General features: G+C 46.3%; 2 protein-coding genes across 4 annotated transcripts in view; one reads left to right on the top strand and one right to left on the bottom strand.

The window, feature by feature from the left end:
- Gas41 (YEATS domain-containing protein 4 Gas41) overlaps positions 1 to 23,993 on the top strand; it is a 150,820-nt gene that overhangs the window by 86,265 nt on the left and 40,562 nt on the right. The gene's annotated exons all lie outside the window — the stretch shown is intronic.
- Hk (potassium voltage-gated channel subfamily A regulatory beta subunit hyperkinetic) overlaps positions 1 to 23,993 on the bottom strand; it is a 93,563-nt gene that overhangs the window by 69,129 nt on the left and 441 nt on the right. The gene's annotated exons all lie outside the window — the stretch shown is intronic.

Below are 23,993 nucleotides of genomic sequence, written 5' to 3'. Positions count from 1 at the left end.
GTATTGATAGATGGATATGTGGGGCATAAACGTCTCAAAACCACCATATGATTATGAGACGTGGTAGTGGAGGGCTCCGGAAATTTCGACTACCTGGGGTTCTTTAACGTGCACCCAAATTTGAGTACACGGGCCTACAACATTTCCGCCTCCATCGGAAGTGCAGCCGCCGCAGCCTGGATTCGATCCCGCGACCTGCGGGTCAGCAGCCGAGTACCTTATCCACTAGACCACCGTGGTGGAGCAAAAGCGTATTGCTGTAGCGCAGCTTGGTTTGAGCATGAGGAAAAGAGGCAAGAGTGATGAAGGGAAATACGGACAATGGAAAGTGTGCTTATCTGTATTTGCCCTCTTCTCTGTTGCACCTTGGCTTCGCGCTCTAACTGAGCTGCGCTATAGCAATACGTTTTATCATGCACCAGCTCACCGAATCTGCAGTGTACTTGCATTCTAATTCAGGTTGAAGAACCGCAAGTGGTAAAAATCAATCAACTATATCATGCCTCATAATGATATGGTTGTTTTAACACGTAATACCCTAGAATTGTTATTTTATTGTATGCCAGCTCTAAGAATCTCATGCCTTGCAGTAAAAACATTATGATTCAGCAGTCCTCACGAACACTAGTACCAATAATATAAGCTCTCTCTTTCCACTTTTCCTTTTTCGATCTCCCCCTTTCTGTTCCCTCGTGTAGGGTAGCAAACCGGCTTACCTAGTCTGGTTAACTTCCCTGCATTTCCTCCTTTACTATTTCTTCTCTGTTGTAATGTCGTTAAAAAAGAGACCTTGAAGTACGCAAGAGTAGCTTGGACTTGTTGTTTTGCGGTGGTGCAGGGTTAAAGCGCAAACGACGAAGACAGAGAAGAGCCTTGACACACGCGAGCGCTGATTAACAGCAGACTTTTATTTGGAAATACGCAACCACTTCTATAGCTAAATCACATGTGCATTCATAAAGCGTTCCTGTCTGTCAAACCTCTTCTGTCTTCGTTTTTTGCCCTTTGTATACCTTTAGAGTAGCATGGCCACCACCACCTAATAATACGTATAGCGCAAAGTTGAGCACAGAACAGGACTTGCAGAGGGCCTTTAAGAGCTCCGAACTCGCGGTCCAGCTTTCGGCAGTCTATAAGACGCCAAAGAATGGTCGGAAGACCGTGGTCCCACAGTAGCGGCGTGATCACGGCTAGCAACTGCAGCGGACCACTCCTTCGGGGTTTGTCTGATCGGGGTTGTGCAGGACCGAATAAGTTCATTTCATCGAGGCTGAGCGCGCCTTGGCAGAACAATGTTCGGGCACGGCCTTTCCTTTCCAATCAGCCGACCCGACTGAAGACCTCGCTCGCCGCTAACTACGGGCGCAAAACGCTCCGAACCGAGAGATGGGAACCACGCCTAAGCCGACCGCACCTGACACACACGCGGGAAAGCCGACGTGCTGCCATGAGCGCCGAGTGGTTGCTGCAACCGCGGGAAAAAGCGAGCGTTGAATATTTCATAAGTGGACCTGCAGTGTCCGTTCCTATACTCGGCGAAGCGTAGGTTTTTTTCCCGGAGTTTGCACAACCCGACGACCAGAATCGTCTCGCCGTTTGGTGTGCACAGTGGCTCGGGCACGAACGATCCATTACATAACGATGATGGACCAATCGCGTTTTGTGCCGGCCTGTAATGGTGCGACTACACGTACAGGGAGTTATCCGGTACCAACATTCTCTTTAAATATAGAGGAGGTGTGTTACCGGATGGAAAGTGACTTGTTGTTCCAAGTGCACTAGACGATGAGTATATCTGGTGTTTTAAATGACAAAACCGCAATACGATTATGAGACACACCGTAGCGGAGGGCTTCGGACATTTCGTCTATGGGGTGTTCTGTAACCTGCACTGACGTCATCCACTACGCGGGCCTCAAGTGCACCGCCTCCGTCGGAATTCGACCACCGCGGCTGGGGTCGACCAGCTACACGGAAGTAGCCGCTGTTAGGTTTTCAGGTGGTCTAATTTATCTAAACTTTTAAATGCGGAGCATTTTATAGTCGCACCTCGTCGAAAATCCGGCGTCGGCGGTATCTTCGACACCCCCATTGCGCATGCTCGCGTCTCGTGCCAACTATCTTTACTTGGCTTTCGCTTGACTTGACGCTTTGCTTGAGACTATGTGGATGCGATGGAAGCAACGGTATACCTTCAACCAGTAGTGGGACACAACCCAACATAAGCGTCCCACCACTCGTTGAAGGCAACGCTTCCCTTTCACTCAATAAATAAAAATGAAGACGACATAACATTTAAACATCCCGAACCATACCCAATCACGCAACATTAACGCGATACTCCCATCACTGTGCGACGCATTTATTCGAGTTGCCCCCGGGGGAAAATGCAGACGGCTTTTTTTTTTTTAACTCGATAACATAGCGCCTAATTACTTAAGGGTTTTTGAGACATGTGTAGGCATGTTTAAGTGACATGTTACGTGCTATATTCAGCAACGTATAGTTACCGGCTGCTATTTGTTTTTTTTTAGGGGGGGGGGGACTGATAACGAAAGTCCGAAAAATGAGAAAAAATACCACTTCACCACACTCTCACCCACATAACCAAACAGAGTTCTTAAGTAAGCTTAATGCAAGCAACCGTATCACTTGTAATCTTCCAGAGGGCAGCGTTATACTCATCTTCAGAGCGGTACAGGGCGAGATCGGGACACTCGTATCGCGTTTTTTCGGTAATTTCTATCACCCCCCAGTACTCTAAATCGTTTCCCACTGTTTTCTAACAACCCCCCTCCCCCCATCCTTACGAATTCACCACGCGGCCCCTCATCGAGTGCGGCCCACGAGAAGGCTTTGTGCCCTTCCATAGTTGAGTAATAAGTACTCCAAATTGTTAACCCATTTTTCTAAACCTCCTTCTAATTTTTGTCGACCGGGCCTCATCAAGTCAAGTTTGAGGACCACGGGATAGTTTTATGCTCTTTCACAGAAGAGTTCCAAGTACTCTAAATCGTTAACCCCTTTTTTCCAAACCCCGTGTAGGCCTGGCCGAGGCGTTTCTGTTGTCACATTGCGGCAGGAATTCCGCAGTCACGGGTTCAATAATTTAGTCGTGAACTCGTTCACGGCGTAATTTTTGTCAAAAGGGCCTCATAAAGTGTGAGGCCCATGGGACGACGGCTTTATGCTGTTGTTGTTGTTGTTGTTGTTGCTGTTGTTGTTGTTGTTGTTAGTGTTGTTGTTGTTGTTGTTGTTGTTGTTGTTGTTGTTGTTGTTGTTGTTGTTGTTGTTGTTGTTGTTGTTGTTGTTGTTGTTGTTGTTGTTGTTGTTGTTGTTGTTCTCCTATTGTTAGTGGTGCATACCCACTGTGGTTTATGCCCTCCCATAGTAGAGTACCCAGTGCTCTAAATCGTTACCCACTATATCTGAACAGTTTCAAAGAGCTCGTCTTGCGGAAATTGCAGCGTCGTGTCGTTGTTTCTGAGCGAAAAACCGCCATCTTGTTGCGACCGAAAAACCAACAAAGATGCAAATAAAATAAAGAATAAAAATTTCCGGGTCTTCATGAGGATCGAACCGAGGCTGTCAGTGTGGCAGGCAGGTGGTATACCACAGAGCGACAATATTTGTTGCAGATGCTTTGGAAAAAACACAGCATGAATTGTATGGTAGTGGGAGGAATCTGCTTAACGCCTCGTGTCTTGCGTGGCATGCCGAAGCGTAGAACTGGGCCAGCCGTCATAAAATGTCAGTTAAGCAACGAGCAAGTGCTTTAAAGGCGCATCCATAACAAAGCGCTCGCACGTACCTAATTATCATCATCATGAGCAGAGCCATCAAATTTACATTGTCGTGTACTACCTCTTAATTTCTACTTAAACAGGTCTCGTCTGGTGTCATCTACTCTGTGCTTAAGCTGTAATGGACCCGAAAATATAGACCATTTTCTTTTCACACGTCACCGTCTCAAAATCAAAAAAAAAAGTTGCTTCGAAATTTTATTCGAAAAACTAGGAATATAAATTACTATCCTAATATTCTGTCCTTTGGGGCCACTTCATTGGGACTCAGCGACAGGAACATCTGCGGGGCTCTCTGCGAATTCCTATGTAACACAAGAAGATTAACTTGCTGAGCCATTGATCAGCTCTCAAATTTTACTGGCCAATCTAACATTTCACATTCAACTATTGCACTGTAATGACTTGACTTCAGAAGAATTTCATATAACGATAACACCTCGGGTATTCAACAAATTCTATTATTCCTGTTTTTTCCCTATATTTTTTTTCACATTGTGCCAAATTAATCCCGCCAAGTAAACACAAAGTAATCCTATTTCCGTAGCCTGAGTAATCGTAAGGTGTTGACCTACATTAACCACTGGCTTCTTGGCCAAACCCTATTAGTAGATGAGAGCCCCCCCCCCCCCCAAAAAAAAAAAGGTTTAAGCAAGCAAGCAAGCACGAAAGTTGCGTAGGTTTGCGTGCTGCCATAAGCTTGCGTAGTGGCCACTTCGCTAATTCGCACACTAATGCATGGTTATGGCACAGTGGCAACTTGAGAGCCGTGCTTGCAAGAGGCATTCAATGACACTTCGACACAGCCAACGTTATGCGCACAGTCATCCGCTTCCTTATGGCAGAGGTGATGCATGCACTGAAAACCGAACCAGGCTAGCTGCTCAGAAGGTGATGCGCACACCTGCCGCAGTTGTCTATAGTGACCAAGGCACTCGGCTGCCGACCCGCAGGTCGCGAGATCGAATCCCGGCCGCATTTTCGACGGAGACGGCAATGTTTTAGGCCCGTGTGCTTATATGTAGGTGAACGTTAAAGAATCCCAGTTGGTCAGAATTTCCGGAACCCTCCACGGCGGCGTCCCTCATATCGTGGTTATGGGTCGTTAAACCCCAACAATTATTGTCAGCCGACGAGGCCCTACTACGCCTTAGAAGTGTGGCAGCTTGGGCTAGTTGGTATGACATGACGATAGTTATAGCGCGAGAACAAAACCACGACACAGAGACAAGAAGGACAACACAGAGACAAGAAAGTCTTTCGTGTCCTTCTTGTCTCTGTGTCGTCGTTTTGTTCTCGCGCTATAACTATCGTCATCATCGTCCTACTGCGCCATCGCGATTTACTCTTGGAGGCAAAGCTCAAGTGTTTCCCAATGTTCGCACGCTGTTGGTGATGAATGCATCACGGCATACCGATCGCATTGATAACGCGGCCGGATACCCTGTACTGACCCCAGCCTGGGATTTTAGAACCAGCGCAACGACGGGTCGGCTTGATCGAGGCATGAAAGAAAAAAAAATTAACGCTTTGATTTTTTTCCTCTTTCTGCATTTTTTTTTCTTGACGTTGGCGATACCACTGCCATACTTTTTGAGAACAGTACTTTGTTATGCTCCACTAGGCGTGTCTTGATTAAATGTGAATATATTCAGCTTGGTGAGTGTTTAACACATTTACTTTGAATTTCAAGAGCAGCAGTAGAAAATTAGACAGATCCACGATATAATCAAGTAAAGTATGATTCGACGATCATCAGTGGTGGCGGAAACGTTGTGAGAAAGGATGATAAGCAGCCTGAAACTTAAATTTGCTCTGCCGGAAAACGCAGAAAAATAGGCTATGCATTTATAAGTTTGTATTTTCTATAAGTATAAAAATTTAATTCAGGTATACAACACTGAATTTAAATAAAAAGGTGCTTCGTGGCACACACGTCACCACCCCATTCGAAAATGATTTCATTTTTGGCTTTTAACGTCTCAAAACCACTATCTGATTATGAGAGACACCGTAGTGGAGGGCTCCGGAAATTTTGACCACCTGGGGTTCTTTAACGTGCACCCAAATCTGAGCACACGGGCCAACAACATTTCCGCCTCCATCGGAAATGGAGCCGCCACAGCCGAATCCAACCCCGCGAATAATTTTGCGCTCTAAATGATGGGAGGCCAGCGCGGATTCACCTAGTCTGTCGTTCATCGAGTACACATTGATTGAAATATAATGTCTTCATATGAATTTCGCTCCAATAATATACTCTAGCCGGGCTGCTGTTTTGAATACTTGGCTCATGACTCTACGCGTAGCTGGCCAGCAAAGCGACGCGGGCACTGCTAAGTTTTCTAAAAACGACCGGACTACGCGACCGCTTATAAGCGTGCAATGGACAAGGTCACACCTGCATACACGTTGCCCTTCACTTCTCTCTCTCCCTTCTCCTTTAATCCCCTCACCCCTTCCCCCAGTGCAGGGTATCAAACCGGACGTGCGTCTGGTTGACCTCCCTGCTTTTCATTTCTTCCCTTCCTCCTCCTCCTCCTAAATATATTTGGCAAACATAATTGCCTGCTGTATACGCTAGTAAATTTATCGCGTTCTTACGTCTTTCGTTACCAGACTATAGTGACAATGTGCGCAACTTTCTTCCGACTCTCGAAGGCGTGGTGGATTTGAATTCTGAAAGACGGTGTCGTCGTATACTATCGTCGGAACGGGACCCGATAGTTTCGACACGAGCGCCCACGTTGTGCCGCAATGTGGCGGTTGATGGCCAAGGGTCAAACGGGCAATCCCGTGACTGCCCGAGGGCTGCTCGCTAGAATGCCATCCACTCGAGCCGGAAGGTGTCCGACGGTTGTTTCGACTGAATAACGATCGATGTAGTTTCTCCACCCATGTTGCGTATGCGGCCGGTGTCGTCGTTGCATCTCGGCGGATATCGTCGCGTCGGCACTTGCTTTCCAGCGCCCCGACACAGTGGTGTAGTGGCTAAGGTACTCGACTACTGACCCGCAAGTCATGGGAACAAATGCCGGCTGTGGCGGCTGCATTTCCGATAGAGGCGAAAATGTTGTAGGCCCGTGTGCTCAGATTTGGGTGCACGTTAAGAAACCCCAGGTGGTCGAACTTTCCGGAGCCCTCCACTACGGCGTCTCTCGTAATCAAACGGTGGTTTTGGGACGTTAAACCTCACAAAGCAATCAATCATACCATCACTTGCTTTCCAGCGAATCCGTGAGGCAGGACAGGCAGGGCCTTCGCAGAATTTCTGTTTCGCAGCGGGAATCTTTATGTACACACTCTACATTTTTGCATATTACAGATAAATGAATAACTATAGTTAAGCAGAGGCGCTATAAATGATCTTAAGGTCTGATTTTTTTTATTTTGTGTTGCTGAAAAAAACGTTTATCTTTCACCAGACGTTCTACTCAATGCATTGTATAAAAACCCGTAATAGTTTCACGTATTCATAAAAGAACTGCAACGACAACGAAAATTGTCGAAGCTTGTACTAAGCCGTGCAAAGCTCGAAACTGTCAAAGTGGACGATTTTGAAGACTAATCTGGTTGCTTCTACAGTTGTTGATAGGCTTTAGCTAGGCGATGTTGGGGTGTTTTCTACGTTGATTCTCAGCGCAGGGAATTGAGTTCGAGTTATACCAGAGACAGTCGCAGACATGACTCGGTTGTCCAAACTTCAGGTACAAAAACGCGTGCTGACCCCAAACGTCCCCACCTCTCATAGTAAGTCTTCGTTGGCTTAGGCCTTCCATTGCCTCGAATTCTTCTCGCAGTCGCCATGTCCTTCCCCTCATCGCGCGTACTTTCTTGTTAACTAGTTGTACGTATACTCGGAGACTTTGGCTCCTCGCCATAGCTTCACAGCAGTTTTAATGATGATGATGTTGTTCCTCTCATAATTCTGGCACTCACTCACAAAGGGGGATATTTGCTCTGACTGCCGCCTTCTTCATTTTTAGTGGATCGTGGCTAAGTGGTGTGATTCAGCCCATTTCCGTGGCACGTACTCGTTTATGATTATGACAGTGTTCCGGTTCGCCGGACAAGGAACGATTTGACAATCAGCTTCGTTGTTAAAAAGAAAAACGGCCAGTTCTATGCATTGCCGATGGTAAGACAATAAAGTTGTGATAATGATGATGATGACCTTGGTACGAAAAAAAGTGTCATCATCACAGTTTTCAACGTCGTAATCATCAGCGTCATATCGAACTTCATCATCGCCATCATCATTTGGTTTTAATTTTTTCGCGGTTCGCTACTCTCTCTGGTCACGTCACGTAACCGTGCGTTACTACTACTACTACTACTACTACTACTACTACTACTACTACTACTACTACTACAACTAATACTACTACTACTACTACTACGATGGCAGCAAAAGGTAGATAGACGAAGACAGCTTCGTTGCAAGACAAACGCTGTCGATTTTTCGTGGCAGCTGAGCTGAACGCATGCTCAGCGTGCCGTCAGCCACAGACTCGTCCGTCCTGGTTTAAGCCACCACCACTGCACGACACACTGGTTTTTACCGCCCTTCTTTTTTTTTTTTTTTTTGAGGTCATCGATCGCGCGCATAGGTGGCTCTCTCATTGCCGGAGCGTGACCAGAATGTGACCGCGGGGCCTGCTTTATGTTTCCCCTTTTCCTTTCATTCCTAGCTGGGCCTCACTTCCCTAATAGCGGCGGCCACCCTTCTCTTTCTTCTCCTTTTGTTCCACGACGTTGCTTTTTCTGCATGGCCACTTCCATGCGGCTCCGCGTCACCGACTGACGTGCAGTGCAGCCGGGGCTGCGAGAGGATCGCGTCGTCCAATCACGAAACCACGAAGGCTGGTCAAATCATGACTCGCATAACGGCGCCGAAGTACGCGTACGCCAGAGGATGGCGCTTCCTCAGCCATATTTTTGTGGGGTATTAAACAAAAACAAAATGATCGAGAGAGCGCCCTCTGTCGTAGCTGAAATGGTAGAGAATCGCACGCGTGTTTCAAAGGTTAGGGGTTCGGATCCTAATGACCAAAAAGAGAGATTTTTCGGCCACTTTAGTTCGTTTCAGTTTGAGCGAGAATCATTGTACTGCAGTTAAGAAACCACAAGTATTGTCTTCTGAGCTATCCTTACCTTACTTGCCTATCAGTTTCACTAGATGTGCATAATTTAAAAAAAAAAAGCCCCCTCCTCCCTCGAACAGTTCGCCTTCTTTTGTACTTACATGCGGAGCAGTGAAACTTCTAATTTAGATATGGGAATGTGTCGTATATGTATAGCCTCTTCAGATCCTTTGTCTCTCTACAAGGGAACTGGTTCTCAGGTATTGACGGAAAACGTTTCACAGATGATATAACCGCTGTCCCTGTCAGAGGGCAAGTGTATGTTGTGGAACCACATATAAATACTGTAATTCAATTTGTAGATTCCCTTTGAAAGCAACAAGCTAGCAGCTCGCAGGAGTATATAGGCTAAACGAACGAAATTTCCCTCAAGTATGCGAATGATACCTTAGAATTTCTTTCGAACGTGATGTCTTCCTAGTCACCTTGAATTCGTATTCCGCGATAAAATGTGATTAATGTTTCTGGCCGAATCCAACTACTATATTTCCTCACGTTCTACCAACACCGGTAAACATTTGTTGGTGTAAGTTAAATATTGATTAATATCATTAGCCTAGGCTAGAGTTACCTAAGTGATTCATATTATCATTCGTAGCGTAGACTTGCTATTGTCGAATGTTGACTCTATCGCAGTGTTCTCAAGCAATTGCTAGCGTTGGCTAACATACGCTAATTGGGGTCATTCAAACCCAATCCAATCACTAAGTTTTTTACCACAATTTTCGTTTTTTAAGCTCTCCCTTTCTTTTTTTACAAAGTTTATACATACGTTCAATTAATCGCGATTAAACCAATCTTTGTTTCTGCACGACAAAGAAATACGTTTTCGCTTGTATCTATAACGTTCACCGCAGTTTTTGTTTGTTTGTAGTTTTTGTCATTCACATTTTTCGACACTGCTCGCCAACGAGGAGTGGTGTCGTGTAAACAAGAAGTATACTACGCCCGTTACATTCCGGCAAGGTCCTCATCTTACACTCTGAGCGTTATGTTCAGCCGGCATCGCGCAGTGATAGCTTAGCTCCGGACACCCGGGCACTGTTTCTACTAAGCTGGCAGGACCGACATCCCTGGCGCAGTTTGGCTGTACCGCATGCATTTAATTAGACAGAGACCCGGGCACGGACCGTTGCCGACGCGGTGCTGGCAGCCAAACCCCTTTCACGTCCACCGTGTTCTATATTACACCACGTGACTCTTTCGTTCTTATAATAAACACGGTCGGCACCCGAGGGGGGTCTCCCAACGCTCCATCGCAACGGCAACGCTTGTGCAAACAATACGGGCTAAGCGAAGCGACCACGCAACCAGCGAGTGGCACTCGCCCGGTTCAGTGTGTGCCGCGGCGTTAGCTGCAGCACGCCACCTCTCTCTTCCCATAGGCCCTCACTTCTTGGCTCGTGTCGGAACGGCAGTGTACTGTTACCGCCGGCCTTGGGCCTGTGCACCTATCTCGTTGAAGAAAGGGCATCGTCAAGAAACCACCAGTGAATATACGTGCATATAGCAAGCTGCCGACAATCGGCCGAGATAGCATCGCCAGCGTGCGCACACATATAACACATATACAAAAACATGAACGCATACATAAACACACACACGCACTTCTGAAGAATAATGCACTTTGCAGGGCTCCGAAGAATTGCTTTGCCATGTTCAAAAACATACGACGCCGTTACTACACCCCGTGAAGTAAGCCGGCATTGAAGCCAGTACGACAGGGAAGTTGAGTGCTCGCTTTAACTGAATATAATAAAAAGCTGTGAAAAGGAAAGTGATTGCAGAATGAAGACCTATCGAAGTCATTTGTAATGGGTTGGCACCTTGCGACCTCGAACTCACTACGCATTTCTAATGGTGTGACACCTTGTCGATTCTACGCTTCTGCCAGGTTATATCACCTCTGTTAACATGACTCTTCACCCGACCTAACGACTGCATTAGGGTATCTTTTTGCAATTTGTTTCGAGCGCCGGTGTGGCTCTGTGGTCCAGAAACTTTAATAGTCTTGAGGAAAATTATCAGGGGAGGTCTAGGACTCCCCACCATGTCGGTGGTTCCACCCAGGACGAAAACGAAAGGTGGGGACCCTCGACGTTAACCTGGGACCACTGGACAGTTTGTAGTTCGAAAGTGATGTCCTAATTTCTAAGTGCTTCGTCCCATTTCGCCTGACTTCATATTGCTATGATGACCGAAGTCCGGATTGAGCAGGCACAGCTGGAGCATACAATCAAGAAGGCAGGGCTCCGCTCCTTTTTATCTGATTTTCACACGGTCATTGAGTATTTATACAGCACGTTCATTTTTATAGGTAAGCTTCTAATGAGGAACTTAAGGTTCCCGTTAAAGAAAAAAAAACGATGTTCACGTCACATGATGTGGAAGAAAAGATACCCACACCAGGTGACATTCGCCTTCGTGTCACCTTAGTGAAATGCATAAGGGAGGGACCATGTGAATTTTAGCGCGACATGACCCAGATCATGTGCGTTTCCATCGCCCTCCCAATTATATGTTTTTCTTTCTGACCACGTGCAATTGATGGGACCTCTCTTGAGTGCCCTTCGGACGCAAAGATTGTTCGACCGTGCCCATGCACATTCGTCGTTGACGCAGGAAAAAAACTCTGGCGTTGCTGCTGAGTCTGGACTTGACAGGCTTCGGTGACCGTTCGTGCGCAGTTGAGTCGTGCATCTCCTCACCCGCTCAATGCATCCACCCTCCCTGTTTGTAGCTATTGTTTGGGGCCAGTCTTTGGCTCATTAGTGTCAATTACACTGCACGTTACTGAGCAGACAGAAACTCTAACTTTCTTTCGTACTTATTCTGTGCGTTACTCGCTCTCATTGGCTCTGATCTGTCGTTGCCCATAGCGGGGATCGACTGGTCACAGCCAGTGCTAGGCGGTATCGAAGGTACGTTTATCTGAAATACTATCTCACACCGGCTTCTCACTGCCACTTTCTATCGCGATTCGGGCCGATCGAGACCTGGCTTTCAGATCGCGTTTTGACCAACGCCTGCGCGAAGCTCAATGCGTATTAGTTTGAACCGTGTAGCAGCGACCATTGTTGATCCCGATCGACGAATCTGGTCCAAATTGGCCCTGGTCAAAAGTTCCCGTTTGACACCGGTATTATGAACTATCTGGGAATTTCATATTTGTATCGCAATACGCCTTCCAAGACGTGTCGCAGGATCTGTATTTCCGATACAATATTGAATAACGCAACGTGTATCTTAAGATACAAACTACTGCGATCTCAACACCAGTGTGCGAAACAACGAACGTTGGCCGAACTACGTTCTTCAAACAGATATTGCTGCCACTAAGTGACCTAAATAAAACCAGGACCTATCGATGATATTCTACTGGTGACGACACTCCCGCGTTACGCTGTAGGAGCGCATCATACAGCGCCCGCAGTCGCCACACCGCGGCGTGGCGTAGCTATAAAAGGTAATAAAAGGTAAATAGAAGGTTGGGTGCCATGTTGCATATATATAATGCGCACGTCGGCACCTTGTTACCATCCTACATAGCAGAGGGCAAAACTGTTAGCGTTCTGGACGCAATGGACGCTGCGTGTGGCCATTAGTATGGCATGGCATGGTACGGCATGGTATGGCATGAAGAACAGTCCATGAAGATCATGAAGATCAGTCCTGAAGATCAGTCCATGACCGACGCTGGCTGATCCCACGTAGAGACAGAGAGGCCAAGCCCTTCTTTAGTGCTCGTATTTCTTTCTCCTCGACGTGTCTCTTCGTGTGGTGTATGCAGAACGAGATCGTGTGGAGATGTCGGGGTTGCGATAGGCACCACAAGAAAAATCAATTAATGAGGATGAAAGATGGTGGTCTAAAGAATATAAAGCGAGCTCAAGTTAGTTTCGATTTTTATGCTCATGCTATGTTTGGCCTAAGTATTATTCAAACGTGCTGACGAAACGGCCAATATAACCAGAAGCAGCGCGCAGCCTTTTCACTATAACATATCCAAACAGTTTCTGTTGATATTCGGCTCTGTGAGAAGTATATCAGGTGGACGCGAGTTGCGGAAGCTTCCCGATAGTGGAGCGTGTGAAGCGTGAAATGAACATTATTAAGGGCGAAGATTCTGCAGTCGTGGGACATGCATGTTTCTCTTGGTACGGGACCACCTAGTTCAATGACTCACTCAGAAGGTGCGGATGGACGAACACCTGGACGCAGGATGCGCGGTTCACCAATAAAATCCTCCGAAGCTTCGCCCCACTCATCTTCATTCACTCCGTGGATATGATGTAATTTTTTCGACCAGCCCTAAGGTGGCTGGCCTGCTCAGTCGAAGTAGCCATGGCTCGCTGCTGCCGCCCGATCCCTGTTCACCTATATCGTAGCAGGTTGTCAGGGTCTTACTTCACCAACAGAGCCTCCGATTGGTCTTTGAACTCTTCATCTGTTTCCGTTTCTTTCTCTTCGTTTTAAGGGTGAAGCTCCTTAAGACTTGGGTCGTGCGTCTTCTGTATGTAGTGGCCTGTATGTAGTCTTCTGTATGTTTTACTCTTTAGAGTGTCTACTCGATGGCGTTACTTGTATATAATGATTGATATATGATGACATGATGATGACTACACGTACGGACGGATGGACAGAAAGACATACGGACAGACAGACGCATGGACAGACAGACGCATGAACAGACAGACAAGCGGACAGACGTTCATCCGTCATGTGCCTTCATGTGCCTGGTTTCGGCACCAAATATCAAGAACAAGGACCCGTGGTCGTGGCTCTGAACAACAACCTTCACTTCATCAGGGCTAGCTCTGCATTCCTCTTCCTTTTTCTCCTTCCCTACGTCTGCCACGTGTCCCCCCGAGCCCATGCCCCACTTCCTTGTTTTCAACAATGGATATAGCAACCAGGAACAATTATGCGCGTGAACTGTTTTCGTACTTCCTGTGCACCCATTGCGTGGTCTCAATAGAATACGTCCAGTAACGCGCGAGACTTTTGTTATGGGCGGCTTGCTTAAAACCATGAATTCATTATGATAATCGCGTGTTTGCACGCCTGATGGTAATGTACCGGCTGCGGCGGCTGCGTTTCCGATGGAGGCGGAAATGCTGTAGGCCCGTGTGCTCAGATTTGGGTGCACGTTAAAGAAGCCCAGATGGTCGAAATTTCCGGAACCCTCCACTACGGCGTCTCTCATAATCATACGGTGGTTTCGGGACATTAAAACCCACATATCAATCATAGTGTACCGTACGCTTGTAACACCCAATATTACTGCGATATTACAAGTTCTATTCTGAACCATGCATGTATACAGGACGCGTGAGCTTGTAAAGCATGACCGTTTTTTTTTTTCGGGGCGAAGCTCCTTATAGCGGCACCCGTTTGTCCCTCGTAGCCGTTGTAGTGTGTAACAAGTATAACATTTTGACCCCCAATGTGGTGCCGGTGAGAGATTTCTTCTGTGCGTTGTTGAACAATAAAAGATAGTGCTCAATGTACATGCCAATGGCTGCTAATGGGGAATGAGAGACAAGAGAATTCGGCTTTTAGTTAACGCGCACGCTGCGAATTTTTATTCAACAACGCACAGAAGACAAGAATGGGTTGCTACGTTATAATCCCTGGGCGTAACCTCCTAGGTTTTAGAAAGGTTTAGCGAGCGTTGGGCCGCAGTGCCATGAATATTGTGAACTAGTATATACCATGAACTCGAGGTGGATAAAGGTGGGAAGTAAACCCGAAGCGCAAGCCGTAAGAAAGTGTGCGTATGCCTCCTCTCGTTCACTCCTTGGAATGTCCGCTGGATGGCGGTGCCTCTATATGAGGAATATATGATGAAAAAATGCGAGATGGTGGTACTTAGAGCGTTGAATAGGTGGACGAACGGGCACACCGACAGATGCATGGACGGATGGACACATGGGCGGACGCAGGAGCGGATGCATGGACGAAAGCAGGGACGGACGCACAGATGAACGTGTGGACGCACGAACAGACGCACGCACGCACGGGCGGCCACACAGACGCACGCATGGATGGACGGAAGCAAGAACGAATGGACGGACGGATGCTTCGTTCCACTATCCATCATTCGTTCCGTGAATATGCTGCCATTTTTTTTGTGGCATTTCCAAGCAGAGGAAGTTATTTTTATTGTGTTTCCAATCAGATTTCTGGCTGTATGACTGCCTGCTTGCCATGCCAACGGCCAGCGTTCAATCCTTACTCGGACCTGAAAATCTTTATCATTAGTTATTTAGCATACAACAACCAGGACCCCTGAAGGACAAGATGAAGATTTTCCCTTGGCTTTAGCATGCACTCAATATGCTACAGATGGCTATGCTATATGTAACTTTACCTGCATTACGCCAAGTGACTCTGATACAATACAACAGCCCCGCTTCCTTATTTGCTCCTCAATTTGAAACTTTCTATACAAGAAACACTTACGACGTCCTACACAAACGTGCGAGTGCTTTACAGACTCTTTCGCTCTATTTCACTATAGTTCTGGTTCACTGCTTGTCCCAGACACTTAGCTATGATAACAGCCAAGCAGAAAGTATGCCGAATCAATAAGAAAGGGGGAGAAGTGGTGAGCAGAGCTGTATAAACTTTATTTTGATCGTGATCGAGTGAGGGCTAGTTGTTTTGAGTCGTTGTGCGTTAAGAAGAGATAAGGAACGGTCAAGAATAATTGAGGCAGGGAGGTTAACCAGTTCCGGAAAGCCGGTTTGCGACCATACACGTGGGAACGGGATGGGGGAGATTGAAAGAGGCAGAGAAAAGAGTGGGAAGAGAGAGAAAGATAGCCCATAACAGTTAGCACAGAATTAGTTTTTCTTGGAAGCTTGAGGCGTTTCTTGTTTACCTTCAACGGTGATGTCCTCTCAAGCTAACATTCAACAGACATTCGTACATTCGTCTATTGTCAAGGTGCTCTATAAGAGACGGTAGTGACTGTCTCTGAACACCATATACGGGACAGTAACACGGGATGTGGCGTACCATCTTCTCGCAACGACAGGCATCACAGAAAGCACTTTTGGCCACCCCAATACGAAATGAATAAATGAATAAATGAATGAATGAATGAATGAATGAATGAATGAATGAATGAATGAATGAATGCATAGTTCTTGAAAAAATAAAAACGAGCACATTTCTGTCTGCCTAATCTAGCGACACGGCGATGTTCCTTTTATAGGGGATGTGAGAACGTGACGAAAAGAATACTAGAATAATAAAGAAAACATAGCACTCGCTGCACAGGAGTGCCAGAATGAAGAGAGAAGAGATAGGGAAGATGGGAGACATGATCGAAGGAGTCCGAGGACAGGGCACCAATTGGTGAGAACTACGCTGTCGTCTGAGATCGCGGACGACCCAACCGTTCTGTACGGAATCTAGCAAGCGAGCTCGCTGGATTCCGTGCCGACCGGTTGTGCCCTCACGATCTCCGACGACAGCGTAGCTCCGGCCGACTGGGTTGGTCCTACGCCACCTCTTGCTGCCGGTTCCCTACGACGACGACAGCGTAGCTCTGACCGCCTGGATTAGCCCTACGCTATCTCCTGTCGCCCACAGGGGCTCTCACCAGTGGTGTCTTGTCCTCGGACTCCTCCAACGGTGTCCTTCTTTCCTGTCTTCTCCTTCCGTCGCTCCCTGACCCACCACCTCGCTCTCTCCTTCCTCTCTCTCTATCTCTCTACCTTTTAATCATATCCTTTTATTCTCTTCTCTACCCCCATCCCTCGTGAGCTACTGTTGAGGTGTCCTCCCCCTGAGAGACAGTTACGGGGCTCACTTTTCTTTTCTTGTCTTTTAAAATCTTTCCCCCCCCCCTTCGCGACGACTTCGGAACAGCGAGGCTGATGACTACTTCCTACCACTTTATCACGCTCACCCATACTTTTGCGACTCTCATTGTTTCACCCTTTCCACCTGACCTCGATACGCCCCATTTTACCGTACCTCTAATTGGTTCCCCCTCTCCGCCGAGCCTTGAACTCGTTCATCTTGGCACCACGCAGCCCTTCCTCTCTTAATGCGAGTCTTACACTCGCCACCTCGCAAGACTCAGAGACCAGCGCTACGCCAACGAACGGGGAAGCTTCCACTGAATATCTTAACTGTTAAGTTATATTTCTTGCTAAAGAGGCGTTGGTTCGGCTCATGAAGATGACCACGAAAACCAAATAATTGCGCCGACACTGCTGTGATGTTCACGTGGAAGCTTGAACTATGTTCAAAGGGAGGATATACTTTTAAAAAGTTGCTTTAAAAAACCGCTCAATAAAGTTCTTCACTGAGAGAGACAAGGTCTTCAAATGAAATCGATGCTACGCGCTTCCACATAATTCACATCCTACTTCGAAGCTTGACTCCAAGCGTATGCAATACTGAATTGCAGCATTCATCTCCAGAAGCTGCAAGGAACATCAGCTAAAGTGAATCGAAAGGGAATTCATTCGAGCAGAAAAGCGTGAGAGAAGGAGACCAAAAAAGCCTCTCGTTCACTCTGCCAGATAATATTGCTCCTGATGTTTGTTATTATATATATATATATATATATATATATATATATATATATATATATATATATATATATATATATATATATATATATATATATATATATATATATATATATATATATATATATAAATTGAGGTGCTACGTGACGCCATACAGGCTCATAGAAGAGTGTGCCACACTCGCCGCCATGGCTACAGGTGGCTGACTGACACTCCCACATTTAAATTCAGATATAAACCCAATAAAGTGGCTGGTGGGATAGCCACCGTAATAACTCAGTGGTAGAGCATCGAACGTGTTATTCGAAGGTGGTAGGTTCGATTCCTGCTCAGGGCAAGTTATTTTTTCACCCACTTTTCTTTCGTCTTACTTACATTACATCGGTTCTAATAACTGCCCCTATACATTCCTTGGCATTACTGTCTGTTAGATCTCAATAATATTCTGTTAAAACACGGAAAAACGATCCCTTAGGTACACACTTCTTTCCCTCATATATATATATATATATATATATATATATATATATATATATATATATATATATATATATATATATATATATATATATATATATATATATATATATATATATATATATATATATATATATATACCTTCACATTGTCCCTATCATCTTCATCACTACTCGTGGTTGCACGGACTTTTTGTGTCGTATAGTTAACACGCAGCAGAATAGCGCCTCAATAAACCAATTACCATCTACAGAGAGCACACTTTCGAGACTAATTTTCGCGAGGCTGCCGACTCATTACTTACTATAAGCAGTCGCTCGCCAGCAGCCACTCTCTTCCTTTGCTACTAGTAAGCGAAGAATACTGTAAATTAAACAAAGAAAAGACATATGTGAAAATTCCCGAGACAAGGAGGCTTTACTGGGACGTGCTACAGCGTGTAGAACTTCTCGAGAGCTATACGGAAAAGCGCTAAGTGCGGTCGCCTGCGCTGCATACCGAGGATGACACGCCTTGCACACGCTGAATCGTTTCTGCCGCAACGCGCATGTGCTGCGCCTTGAAACGACTCTCGCCGCGTACTCGTGAAAACCTCCGAGCAGAGTACAGATGTATACTAAACACAAAAATGTGCACACGCGTGTGTAACAACCTTCGCTCAGTCGTCGTCCATGCCTCCGATGATTTTTTTTTTTCTCCAACGGTGGTAGAAGCTTTAGGAGCCTTACGATGGCAAGTTCGCGGGGTCACTGCCTAATTACAAACCCAGCTCGTGTAACAGTTTCAAGCCTCAACTGCTACCGAGCTACGGTGGCTTGCTGAGACAGGCGGCCGCCGCGAATGGGTATAGTGAGTATAGCGGGGCCATGTTTTCTATAGCTGGCTCTTAAAGCGTCGAGCCTCGTGCATGGTAGCACCAGAGAGTATAGGGAACAGTTTCGCGGAACATAAAAGGCAGGGAGGGAAGAGTAAGGGCCAGAAATGGGACATCGCTTTTGACGAGAGGCGGTGGCGGCGCGCCTTTCGCCAGTGGCGGAGCATTCCGGGGCCGCATCGTTTTCTCGTAATTACGAAATGGCAGATGGCAGAAATGACAGAATAAGAGGCGGTGCGAGGCTTTCGTACCCCATGTTCGTCGTCTTCTCCCAACCTCGACCATGCTTTTCCCTGTCATATTATTCTTTGCTCCCCCTCTGTCTTTCTCTTAGTCTACTTTTATATTTCCACCGCAGCCACTCGTTCCCCGATGGCTTCACGTTGTAGCTTGTCTCATTCTCAATGGGTGGAGTAGTGGATTGTTCACTTTCGCGGTATTTACAACTGCTAAAAGTTTTCCCGCAGATGTAATTACTTTGAACACATCTAGCAGAACTGCGTGAAAAAAAGAAAACAAACGGGTCTAGAAAGGACAGTACAGAACACAGCCTTTCCTTGTCCCCCTCCCCCCTCCTTTTTTTTTTAACGCACAGCCCTGCTACACGTGTTCAAGAATGAACCAACTAGTCTAAACGAGAGCTTTACTGCATCTAATTACCCTTCTCCCCTCTCCACCATTGTTGTTTAGTTTTATTTTCAACATCATGGTCACAGAACAAGTACTGCGAAATTGCAAGAGGATTTAATACCCTCACTCGTGAAATTCATAAAGGATGGGCTTTCACTATTTTTCAGAAGTATCTAAAACAAATTTGCTATTTCCCTGTTTTTCTCTTCTTCGAAGACACGGTCAAACTTTTATGCACCGCAACTCTTGGGAGAGTAGCGCTATCAGAGTCGCCTTTGTGGGAAGCATTAAACGGGAGACGTGATCCAACTTTCATGCTGTTGCAAGCAACTCGCGTGCCATTCGCACGTATCTGCTGCGTTGTCGTGCGTGAGTGCTTGCACGATTTTATGTGTGTCTCTCTTAGTTATTATCGGTTGTTAAATGCTACGACGACATTGTGATTGATTGATTTGTGGGGCTTAACGTTCCAAAACCACGATATGATTATGAGAGACGCCGTAGTGGAGGGCTCCGGAGATTTCGATCCCCTGGGGTTCTTTAACGTGCACCCAAACCTGAGCACACGGGCCTACAACATTTCCGCCTCCATCGGAAATGCAGCCGACGCAGCTGGAATTCGATCCCGCGACCTGCGGGTCAGCAGCCGAGTACCTTACCCACTAGACCACCGCGGCGGGGCGAAGACTTTGTGACAGCACCCATGCACATAAACAACAGGCGTCAAAGAAAGCCGTGCAAACGCTTTTGTAATACGGTTCGAGAAATTAGTGTCCTATAACCACAACTCTACAAAGGGTGATATGATCCTTTAGAACCTAGGAAAAAAGAAAAAAAAGTGTGTTACGCTTACAGGAATCGCTGCCCCTCCCACAGAAATAGCATAAGTACTTCATTCAATATCGCAAAGGCCTAGGGGAGGAGCGGCTTTTACTCGAGCGGCTTTTACTCCGACTCTTCACGAACACTATGTGCTGGGCCCGGCAGTCCTCTAACATATCGATCCCGCCTTTTCCGGCAGCTGCTCACACTGTGGTGAGAAGTAATGGGACATCTACTGCATGGTGTGGGCCTACCCTTGCAACTCTGCTGTAGCCCCTATCCCCAACCCTAGCCGGGAAGAGCGGGAGGCTACCCTGCTAAGCTGGTCTAACCGTCAGGCCCAGAGGCCTTGGCACCATACGGATCCCCACCTACTCGTTGCGGGTGCCGTCCTCTTATGGAGTGGTCGCTTAATACCACCTTGTTGTTGTTGTTGTTGTTGTTGTTGTTGTTGTTGTTGTTGTTGTTGTTGTTGTTGTTGTTGTTGTTGTTGTTGTTGTTGTTGTTGTTGTTGTTAAATAAATGTTTTTATCACCACCACCTACTCGCTTTCATGGCGCCAAGGGCTTCTCGAGGGTTCCAGATAGTTGACTTCCCTATACATTTTATGAAATAATTCAGCGTGCACATAATAGCCGCCGAAAATCTTGTTCAATCACACACACAAAAAAAATCGCAGCATATCCACGAAGTGAGCGATAAGTGGGGCGAAGTGTCCGTCCGTGTGACCGTCCGCGTGTCCATTCGTCCGTGCGTCTATCCGTCTGTACGTGCATCTGTCTGTCCATCTGTCTGTCCGTCCGTCCGTCTATCCGTCCATCTACTTGTTAGTCTGTGCGTCCATGCGTCCGTCCGTCCATTTATTAAACACTCCAAGTACTGCCATCTCGCATATTTTCATCATATATTCATCATAAAGAAGTACCGCCTTCCAGCGGACATTCCAAGGACTAAACGAGAGGTGGCTACGTACTACTACTACTACTACTACTACTACTACTACTACTACAAATAATAATAATAATAATAATAATAATAATAATAATAATAATAATAATATTAATAATAATAATAATGCATACATCGCGGACGCATCACCCGCAGCTTAATTAAGGAGCTTCGCCCGTAAAAAGTTAGGGGACCCTTAAAAGGGCTATAAAACACTTTTTCAGGTAACCATGGAATTAATTCACTGGAAAGGGCTTATTGCCTCACAAATGCAACGCCGCAAAAATGTTAAGAATCCGACAAGTGCGAGTTACCTCACAAAGTTTGTCGCATGCTGCAATTCCATTCTCTCTTCTCTCGTCCCGACGAAAGCGCTGCAAGATAAGCAGGGAGAGATGGCAGGGGCAAAGAGAATACGTCACGCGCACCTCGTGACCTTGAGTACTTTTTCTTTCTTTTTTTTCTTCGAAGGCGTGGCTTTCTCAGTGTGATTGCGCACGTACGCGTGAACAAGTCGCAGCCGCCCGCGGCGACCTCTGTAACGACCGAGTGCGTCATGTTCAAGTCAGCCAATGGCTGATAAATGGGCTTTTTACGGACGGATGATTTTTGAGCGTCTCCCGTAATTTTTCGAGAGAAGAGAAAGCAATTTTGAGCTTACTTTGATATTTTATCGATAATTCCAGGCCGTGTGCTGCACTATAATATTTAGCTCGCGTGTTGTCAGGAGCTTCTACTACTGATCAGCAGAGTTTTCTGACCATGCTCGAAAAGTACTGCAGGGCCCCTTTAAGCTTCGCCTTTAATAGTTGAACGCAATAGCGATATTTAGTTCCTAGTGCGCGCTTCAAGCACTTAGTGTATGAACTCTTTCCGAACTTGATATGCACCCATTGCGTGGCTTTGAGGGTCCAGTGTGCCTTTTGTACTGGGTGACTGGCTTTAAACTATATGAAGTCCTTATGATAAATAATATCATGTTCTGACGCCCGATGGCAATGTACACTTTTACCACGCAATATCATGGTAATATATTATCTTGTATAGTGAAGCATGTATACGGGACGCGTGTGTTTTTGGAGCATGAAAGTTACTTTCACTGCATTTCCAAGCAGATAAATTTGATTTTATTGTGGCGTGGCTGCGGCGTAGAACACCCGCTTGCCATGCAAATGACCCGGGTTTGATCGCAACGCAGTCACAATTTTTTATCGTTTATTTTATTTGCACCTCTCTCAGTTTCTCGGTCACGCGAAAATCATGATTTTCGCTCACAATCAATGACACCCACGCCGACGCCGGAAGTTATGCGAAATGATCTCTTTGACGGTATCGCGTTAACAAACTACACCAAGCAATATGTGAACCCCTTCACATCAAAAAGTGCACAGATAACTGCTTAAGTCAGCCATCAATTGTGGTAACTGATAAGGAATCCACCTTTTCTTTAATGCAACTGGACTGTTACTATCTGCTGGATATCGCAGATGTCTCGCCCGCATATTACTGCCATGATGTGTGTTAAAGAAAGAGTTTAGTTTATCTCGCACGTGCGCGCGCTCTTGAGCTAGCCGTTATTTATAATGCGTGTATTTTTTTTTCATGAAGCCCCGCCGCGCTGCATGGTCTAAGGTACTCGGCTGCTGACCCGAAGGTCGAGGGATCGAATCCCGGCTGCGGCGACTGCATTTTAGATGGAGGCGAAAATGTGTTAATCACGTAAACTCAGATTAGGGTGCATACTAAAGGATCCCAGGTGGTCAAAATTTCCGGAGCCCTCCACTACGGCGTCTCTCGTAATCATATGGTGGTTTCGGGAGGTTAAGCATCACATGTCTATCTATCTGTCCTTCTCATCAATTTGCAGCTCCATAAAACGCTCCGTGTGCTGGCAACAGTGGTCGAAAAACCAAAGATGGCTATCTTAACAGGGTCAACGGGCCACTTTCGCTTGGCACTGTGCTGAAGTTTCTTGATTGGGGTGTGGGATCACGTTGCTTCGACGAAGGTAAAAGGTTGCTGGCCACGGACCGCCTCATTCTCATCGGCATAAAGAATTTGACTGGCGAAACATCGGAAATAGTTGCTCTTTGAGTTGAGAAACATTGAGCCGCTTCGGGGAACCGCATCAGATTTGCTTCAAATTGAAGAACCTGTCTAGTGGGCCCGAGGTTGCAGAATACCACTGCTCATGCGTAGCGGGCCTCTCCGAAAGGGGTTATAACTTTTGTGCTGCGTTGCTACACTGGTATACAGCCGAGGCCTGAACAGTCTTTAAGGTAACTACGGTGCCATACTTGCTATACTCGTGATGCTGCTTTTATGCATTCCATTGAGTTCCGTTGTCCCGTCAAAAGCTGAGTACGCACGACGTTCCCTTGATTACGGAACGGAGCTATGCCTGGGGCCAGTGCATCTTGAGATAAGGCAAATCGTAGTTTCAATTGTAATAGGAGTGATCCTTTTTTTTTTCTTTCACCGATTCTTGTTATTACGTTTCTTCTGTGCTTCCAAACGCTCGCTTATTCGTGTTTGCAGTAGTTTGTATTCAAAGCAGATATACATGCACGCGCACTTCGTGCGCTACGCGTACACGGACATGATATAGTATCTATGCACGAACATACATAGATACACGCTTTACGCAAGGGCCACCTTCGCACGCGCGCTTGTGTGCGTACAATACATGGATGCGAAATCAAAAATGTTCGGGGGGAAGAATTATAGCAACTTAATCTGTTGA

This window comes from Rhipicephalus microplus, chromosome 3 (genome assembly GCF_043290135.1).
Source record: "Rhipicephalus microplus isolate Deutch F79 chromosome 3, USDA_Rmic, whole genome shotgun sequence".
NCBI lineage: Eukaryota > Metazoa > Arthropoda > Arachnida > Ixodida > Ixodidae > Rhipicephalus > Rhipicephalus microplus.
This window is presented reverse-complemented; position numbering and strand designations above follow the sequence as displayed.